The sequence below is a fragment of the Haliotis cracherodii genome, unplaced genomic scaffold (assembly GCF_022045235.1).
Source record: "Haliotis cracherodii isolate W230 unplaced genomic scaffold, xgHalCrac1.p SCAF_11, whole genome shotgun sequence".
Lineage (NCBI taxonomy): Eukaryota > Metazoa > Mollusca > Gastropoda > Lepetellida > Haliotidae > Haliotis > Haliotis cracherodii.
In genome coordinates, this window is record NW_027266266.1 from 26,906,498 (window position 1) to 26,914,747 (window position 8,250).

An 8,250-nucleotide genomic window follows, 5' to 3' on the forward strand; every position below is an offset into this window, starting at 1 on the left:
AATCAATTGGTTCATATTCAGATGCATTCATATTCAAGATTCGATTGTTTACAGGCAGCAGTCGAATGACAGGAGTATTGCTGTGCGACACTGAACAACACATACCCTCTTTTTATAAAAACTGATAAGGCAGGACGTACTTACCCGTTTTGCGAGTAAACACTGATCTTGAGTGATCCATTCATAAAAATTGCCGAAATATTAACAGAACGAACACACTGAGTTTTCAAAGTAATATGTTTTGGGGATGGTGGAAGGATCATGTTAAATGCAACATACATTATTGAGTAAAAGGTCATGCAGAATATTTTATTCAGTTGAAAACATTCAAAGGACGTCTCGAAAATGCCCAAGCAGCCTTCTCTTCTACTCGAGAGGGACCTCAAATACGAAAGGGTTCCTTTCTGAGCACCATGAGTCGTCTAGGCAGAAGCCTCTTGCACGCCACAGGCTCACACAGTCTCTGTTCTCAGGTTGATGAGGGCACCAGTTACCGTTCGTGATCTCGGTTCCATCCAACCACGTGTACTTGCCATTGTCTCGAACACCTCCAACGAAGACATCTGATCTTTGTCCTATAAAGATAATTGAATGTAACGTCGGGCAGTGGTCTATACAAGCCAATTGTTGTGCCCTGTACGAAATACCCAAAGAAACGTTTATCTGTATCATAAATTGAGGACATGCGTTTACATAATATTTCTTTACCATGTTGGTTGTAGTTTATACATTTGTCTAGGCGTGTTTTAACATATCTATCCAAGAAGAGAGAGGGTTTATGGATTTAAACTTCTTTATTATTGGGAACATTATTTTTGGGTATATGCTTACTCCTTCATCAGTATCCCTTGACATCTACCTCTGGATTTCCCTTACTTCACTCATCACTGAAATCATCATGAAATTTATCATAGAATTAGTCCTCTCCACAACTCCATTCCACCGGAAGGTAACATCGTAATACCCAGTACCACAGAATCACTTCACCATGGCGATAGAAACCAATCAACAGCTGTCCATCATAAACGTGCCCCTCGAAAATACAGAAGATGGACTAAGAACATCAGTGCACCGAAAGTCAATCACCTCAGACCAGCACATCCACAAATACCTATGCACCATGCCAATAAAATTCAAGCTATCGTAGCCACCCTCACCCGACGTGCCAAAATTTATTTGCCATCTGGGTGTGAACTGAACCATCTCAAGTAAACCTTCACTTCCCTCAAAAGTATCCATGCCCGCCTAGTTTCTAAAACCATCAACAAGCTATATCCTCAAGAACTCCGAGCAAAGCCCATCACCCGTCAGAATCACCATGCCCACCCATCCAACTACTCTCCGAGACCGACGTTGCCAGTTCCTCTGAATTCAATTTGTACATTGGTTATTACCAATCAGTGCCAGATTAAGTCCTGCCTTCTAACTGCCCAGCGGTTATCGGCTTGTGGCTCCCCTGTTCTCCATCTTCGTTATGTTATTACTGGTGTTGTTTTTACGTGAACATATAGAAGATATTTCATATGTCCAGTGAAATACCATGTTGCTCTCATCGAGTGACTCGTGAAAATATCTCCCTTTCCGCCATCACGAGATGAGAGAAACTTGACATTTCATGAGACACATGGAATAGCCTATTTATTAAATACTTTTTGTGTAATTGTCTACCCGAAACCTTAATTATTTCATTACAAATGTAACAACACAGAGACGATACACCACCCCTTGTATTTGCTACTAAAAAAGAAGTGTCGTGTTTGGAAAATCCTTTAGATATAAAAAAAGTTAACGAAAAAAACAGTCACGGAAATTCGGTATCATACACATTGATTATATGCAAAATCAACTTTAATAAGTCAATATTCTTGATTACTAGGAGACCGTTGTTGGAAGCGAAAGAATACATGCGGATCAAGTAACAAGCTTTGCGAAACGAACGGTCTCAATTGACGAGTTAAATGAGAAATGTACAGTATATAACGAAACATTTTCAAGGAAATAACACATGAAAAGATATTCACTCCATAAATGACCATCTATCATTATTTTGCCTTGTCAATGTGACACTAACGTTAAAAGGCAGTCGACAGTTTGTGTACGGGCAAGACATTTACGATAAAGGTAGACAATTTGAGGGAAGGTAACTCTTGTGTGACAATAGTTCCGTCAGAGTGTTATGTTTACAGGCGTGAAATATCAAGTGTTATGTTCACTGCAGTGAAATATCAAGTGTTCTGTTAACTGCAATGAAAATATCACTTTTTTCAACTTCGGAAAACTCAACCTTTCAAACTGAAGTTCATAATGAATACATGCCCTCTACATCTTAGAATTCATACATTCACCTTATGAAGGAGTAAGCATATACTCCATATGAGTGAGTGAGTGAGTTCAGATTTAAAGTCACATTGGCAATATTTCAGCCATATCGTGACTAAGCAATTGATACATAAAAACAACATTAATTAATTTAGACTATATAAAAACCTGTCAGCAAAGGACAGTAAAATTACTAGACTAATCACAGATATCAATTTTATCAAACTGGTATGTGACCATAAAAAAGCTATTACTAACGAGAACAATACATTGTAAAAATGAGCTATAGATCGCCAGCAATTGAAGGAAGATCACCATACTAGGGACCATGGTACTCCATATGACATCCATAAATTGTCTCTCGTATGTCTATTATTTCGTAGTGTCATTCAAAGACCTTTTCTATCCAGTTTGTTTAAAACTGACTTTGAGATACTGCGAACGAGAAATATTTACAATTACTCCAATTGAAAAGTAACATTAATTACAAATGTTACAAGATTTGATATCCAATAAAAAAATATTCTTGATCCTGATCTGTATCTCAGCGTCTCATTTTATTAATGAGGGTAGGGCGATATTATTTATCTTTTACAGTATTTATGTAATCACACAAACAATATCACTGAAATAAATTAATTTGTGTTGATGACGGTCGAATGTGCACTGTGCATGAAATCATGTCTCGTATTTTCCTTTCGTTTTGATGAACGAGTTGTATTTATCCTTTTGGTTAATATGTTCGATTTAAAATGGAGTCTGTAGATTGTATTGAAATCCGCCCATACAAGGTTTAAAGTTATGCATGTCATATTACCTTGCGTGTGAAGAAAATTTACAACAGCAATGTGCTTTTCCCGGGTTTCTATCTGGACCAACCTTCCGTCATCTGCTTTCATCAAACAGCCAATATTGGCATCTTAACTCGTATTGGATGTTCTCAGGAGCTTCAGACAGAGTTTGGTACTTTGATCATAGGTAAAGTCGGATGGACACCGTGCGTCTAATAGTAAAGAACATTGTAAATCATTAGTACGTTGCTCATATTATAAACCACTGATTTGTTTGTACCAAAAATGGATTGATCATTTTTGCATGGTTTAGGAACAATCGCAAAAACAACCATGTGAGAGCCTGGCGCCGAAACACACCAGTAAGACATGCACGTGCAACATCTTTATCATGCTATGAAAACGTTGGGCTTTCATGTTATGCCATCACAATCTTACAGCAAGTGTACAGCGAATACATCCCACGACTGTCAGAAGCCAAACGCAATAACGCCATCGGGCGACTACAAACTGGAAAATCATCTTCAGCTGTAGATGCAGTACCAAGCACCATTACAAAACTATGGAACCGTTTCAGTCACACGGAACAAAACAAGACCTTCACAAGATCCGGTCGACCATGTATAACTATTAGAACACAGGACATATCCCTGCAGCAACCACCACGGCCACTTCTACAACTAGAGCAATACCAAGATTGCGTAGAATATCAGCCTAGACGGTGAGGAACCGTTTACGCGCTGAAGGTATTCGCGCTAAACGGCCAGTTTGGCGGCGTTCCTCGGGTCTATTACCTCAATAAGATGTAAGGATCACAATATTAACATTATCATGATGGGAGACGGAGTCAACAACCTGTGCTTGTGCGTGGCGACTTTAATCATAGGGCAGTCAGTTAAAAGGTCAGGTGATGTATACAAAAAACCAAACATATTAAGTCTGTGACATTGTCGAATTAGAGAGCTGTGTTGGAATGTGCCAACATTCACCACACACTGGACACGTACTTTTTTCTTTTTTGGAAGTCGCAATCAACATTGTAAGAGAATTTACAAATGTTTAATCAAGCTCAAAATGGCTTCCAGTCAACCGAATGGATCAAGTGGCGTGTCTCCGGTAATTTGGTTGATGACATCTCTTTGTATTTCTATTGCATGGATCGATGCTCATGATATCAAACAAACTCAGTCAGGTAAGCTAAACATGTATCGTGTGGTAAGAACTGTTGGACTTGGAAAACCCAAAGGCTATTAGATACACGATACGTGTTCAGCTTACCTGACTGAGTTAGTTTGATATCATGAGCATCGATCCATGTTGAACTTGGAAAACCCAAAGTCTATTAAATACGCTTTGATTTCCAAAGCTAGGCCTATTTCATAAATCAACGGACTGCGGATTGACAAATACTTTCAGTAACATAACCGACTTGCTGGATGTCCTGACATAATTTCACGTCCATTCTATATGACCAATACCAATCATAACATCCTCGAGATGTAGAATGTGGAAGTAGTAATATAACATTTACCTGTAGCATCGTTTCCTGCTCTGACGCCAGTTCCCATATTCCCTGAAAAAATAGCAATAATGGTGAGTATGATGAGTTTAACGCCGCTTTGAACAATACGCAGCTATATCACGGCATGTCAGCTTAATTTGGGATGAATTCTCGAAGTTCCCCTGACGTTTACCCTTTCTGTGAAACGAAAGAGTCGTCCTCTCACCCCCATATACACCTCCATCACAATGAGCTTTGGGAGGAATCCATTTTAAATGGGATGCACTAGTTTTGTAGAGGAATAAGAGGATGTATGGAGTAGACTAGTAGTTAATGCATTTGCTTGTCACACCGATAACCCACGTTAAAATTCTCTACATGGGAACAAGAAAATTCTTACTGACTCACAACATACTTTCCTGAAGCATATCAGAATACATATATACTTATTATTGATCTAATTAAGTATATTTATTAGAATGCTTTTATTCATGATTAAATCAATAAATGAAACAAATTTGGAGACTACTAACCGGAGTACAGCAACCAAGGGCTTCATTTGGTATGGGCAACTAGGGAGTGAGTGAGTGGGTTGGTTTAACGCCGCTTTTAACAGTATTCCAGCTATATCACGACATGTCTGCTTAATGAAGGAGGAAAGCCCGAAATGATGCAGGCCTCAGACGTTTACGACTTTGGTGAAACCCACGAGCACGGGTATGGTACAGACAAACCTAGAAACATCATCGGGGCGAACCAGGATTCGAACCCGCAATCATCGATTTCTTGCGTGCCCAAAAGACGCAACTCTGCACAGCGAATCGCGAAGCTTCAGACGACTGGGCTACCCGTGCCCCGTATGGGCAACTAAGGTCTGCCGGAATATGACATCAATCAATTATCATTTGACTTGGATTAATACCTCAGCTCATTTGTCAACTCATTCATTTCAATCAGTGTAACTGGAAGCGAAATATGAACCACGACGTAGCTCCGATTATTTAAATTTGAGTGATATTACTCAACTGAGGATCCCACATTTTTGGCAAACAGGGATGACTTGAGTCTTATCTAATCGAGGACAACTTAGGGCAGTGTCCAAAATCAAACGCATTAGAAATAACCTTAATTAGATGTAATAATATTTGACAGGGGAATGTGAAACATAACAGCCATGTGCTATAACAGTCACGGGGGTTAACAAATGCTTAATTGCTTCATTGTACCTGTTCTATTTAAAGCAAGTAATACGATGAGAACGTTCTAATTAACGCGTAGAACATCAAAGAGAGATGTAAAATCATCATTTTTATCGTTGAATTACTGATTTTACATTATTTGTATCAAGAATCAAAAGTCACATCAATCAGTTGTCATTTGACTTGGATTATACCTCAACACAGGTTCACCTAGGTCATCCAGGGTTTCGAACGTAAATAAAGCGACAAAACCCGTTCCATATCCAATGGCACATTATTGTTGTGACACATGCTCATTTGTACAGCGCACATGTCACAAATCAGGAGTCAAGTTCGTAGCGGAGAGTAGTTGAATGGATGACTGTTCTAAAGGTCGACTACTGTAAGTTCCTTGGGCTACCGTCTTTCCCCCATCTTCCCGAGACAGGGGTATCCACTAGCCTATACCAAAGTCTAGTTTCCACAGTCTCCATTTCATGCCTACTTTTCTGTGCTAAAATGTGAGAGGACCATCGCACATATATATTGTCCAATCAGAGAATGTTTTACAAAATCAACATTCGTGTTGCGAAAACCTGGTTTCTGCTCTTGCCACAGCCAGAGCCTGTTGAATTTGCACTGAAATTATTCCAGAAATTAACCTAAGCCAAATATTTTCAAAGTGGTTTACGTTTTCAATCAACTCGGCCAAGTACTCTTATACATTTGAGTGCAAACTTCATAGTTTTTTACTCAAATGACTGAACGCCAATTGCAGTGTCTCAATTCTTTTTCATATCTGATCGATCCGGTCCTAGGCCATGGTAGTCATCTTTGTAAAGCCATTCCAAATAAGAACAGCGATCTGATTGAAAATCGCGTTTTCATCACAAGGGACATAACTAGTGCTATACATTGTGTGGCCCCGAGATCGAGCCGAGGTAAGCAGGCATGCCATGGCAAGAGTAAACACTAGGCTTTGATGTGGGCTAGTAGACACTCTTGCCTCAGCACAGTGTTTTTTTAAATAATATACAATTTATAATATGACATTAAAACAATTTTACTTGCCTTGTTGTTTGTCATCAAGTGCCAAGTTCGCGCTCTTCACCACTGCAAAGACAATGCATCTACTTTAAATATATTTATTCATGAAGTAGCATAAAAGATGTAAGATTACCTTCTATTGATGATGCGTAGTCACTTTCTTGTGGTCATGTCACAACTATGAAATTGCAATTTGAGGAAATGCATTAGTTGCATCGATATTGTTTCATTTAAGTTGCTTCGTTGAAAATTTGGCAAAACTTCGAAATATCTTGTCGATTACACAGAAGGCTAAGTGCTCATGTGTCATTAAACTACATTTCGTTGTCGTACCTGCTTCAAGCTTTTGAAAGTTGTTCTCCACATCAGTAAGTTTCGATTTCATGGCTCCGACCTTTTCCTCAATAGCAGTCACTTTGTGGTCAGTTGCTGCTGACCTGGAGATAATGTTGTTCATATCCTTTTCATTTTTCTCTGAAGAGGCAGCCAGACGTTGTTCCACGATGCTTGCGACTTCACTAACAGATGACAAATTGTTCTCTAGGATCGCTAGCTTCTCTCCCATCTTCTCTACCTTTGTCTTCGTCTCCTGGACATCTGTATCATTTGTCTTTGATTCCTCTAGCCATTTCTCGAGGTCATCCAACCGGCTGTCCAGTTTGGTCGCTGTCTCAGTCTCAAACGTGGTCGTTCCGTCCTTGATGGAAGCAGTAAAACGTTTTTCTATCTCTGTCAGACGTTTTGCAAAACTTGACGTTTTCTCTGTAGAACTATTCTGTTCATTTATGACTGGAGGAGCAAAATTCTGCCCTTTGAAAACTAAAGCAAAGTCAAGTCCTCGAGAGGCCGATGTTTTAATACTTTCTGTCAAAGCCAAGAGGGTAACTAGCATACACACTGGGAGCGCCATCTTCATGGAGTTGGTAAGTAGGATGGGACTTACTTTATATACCTGAAATATTTAATGTATTTCCAAATCAAGAATGTTTGTGTTTCTCATCGTCCTTTCAAGAAATCGTTAAAACCTTCAGAAGTCTTTCATTCAAGCCTCCTTTGTAAAGTAAACATGTGATTTTTAGATAAAAGTCCAGAATATTCGACGTTTGATTTCGGGATAACCACTCCAAACATATATTGGAATGTATACATGACATGGTGATGTTGGACAGTACAGTCCGTTTTCCAATAAAATGAATATATTGTGACAAAGAATAATCACGTTCAATCAAATGGGTGAAATACCTTTGAACTGGAGAATGTGATTTCACCTTATCCATGCTTACAGTCTTTATTAACAGTGAATATAGAAATTGTTTTGTGGACCCAGTTCATTTAGATAGTTTGCAGGATAACCGATCTTCAGATCTTACAATTTGTCAACAATATTAATTCCATAAAGGGAAAGAAAAAGATG

At 39.0% G+C, this 8,250-nt stretch overlaps 1 pseudogene; it reads right to left on the reverse strand.

Moving 5' to 3' along the window:
* Positions 1-366: 366 nt before the first annotated feature.
* On the reverse strand, positions 367-7,752 carry LOC139454987 (uncharacterized; annotated as a pseudogene).
* Positions 7,753-8,250: the final 498 nt, after the last annotated feature.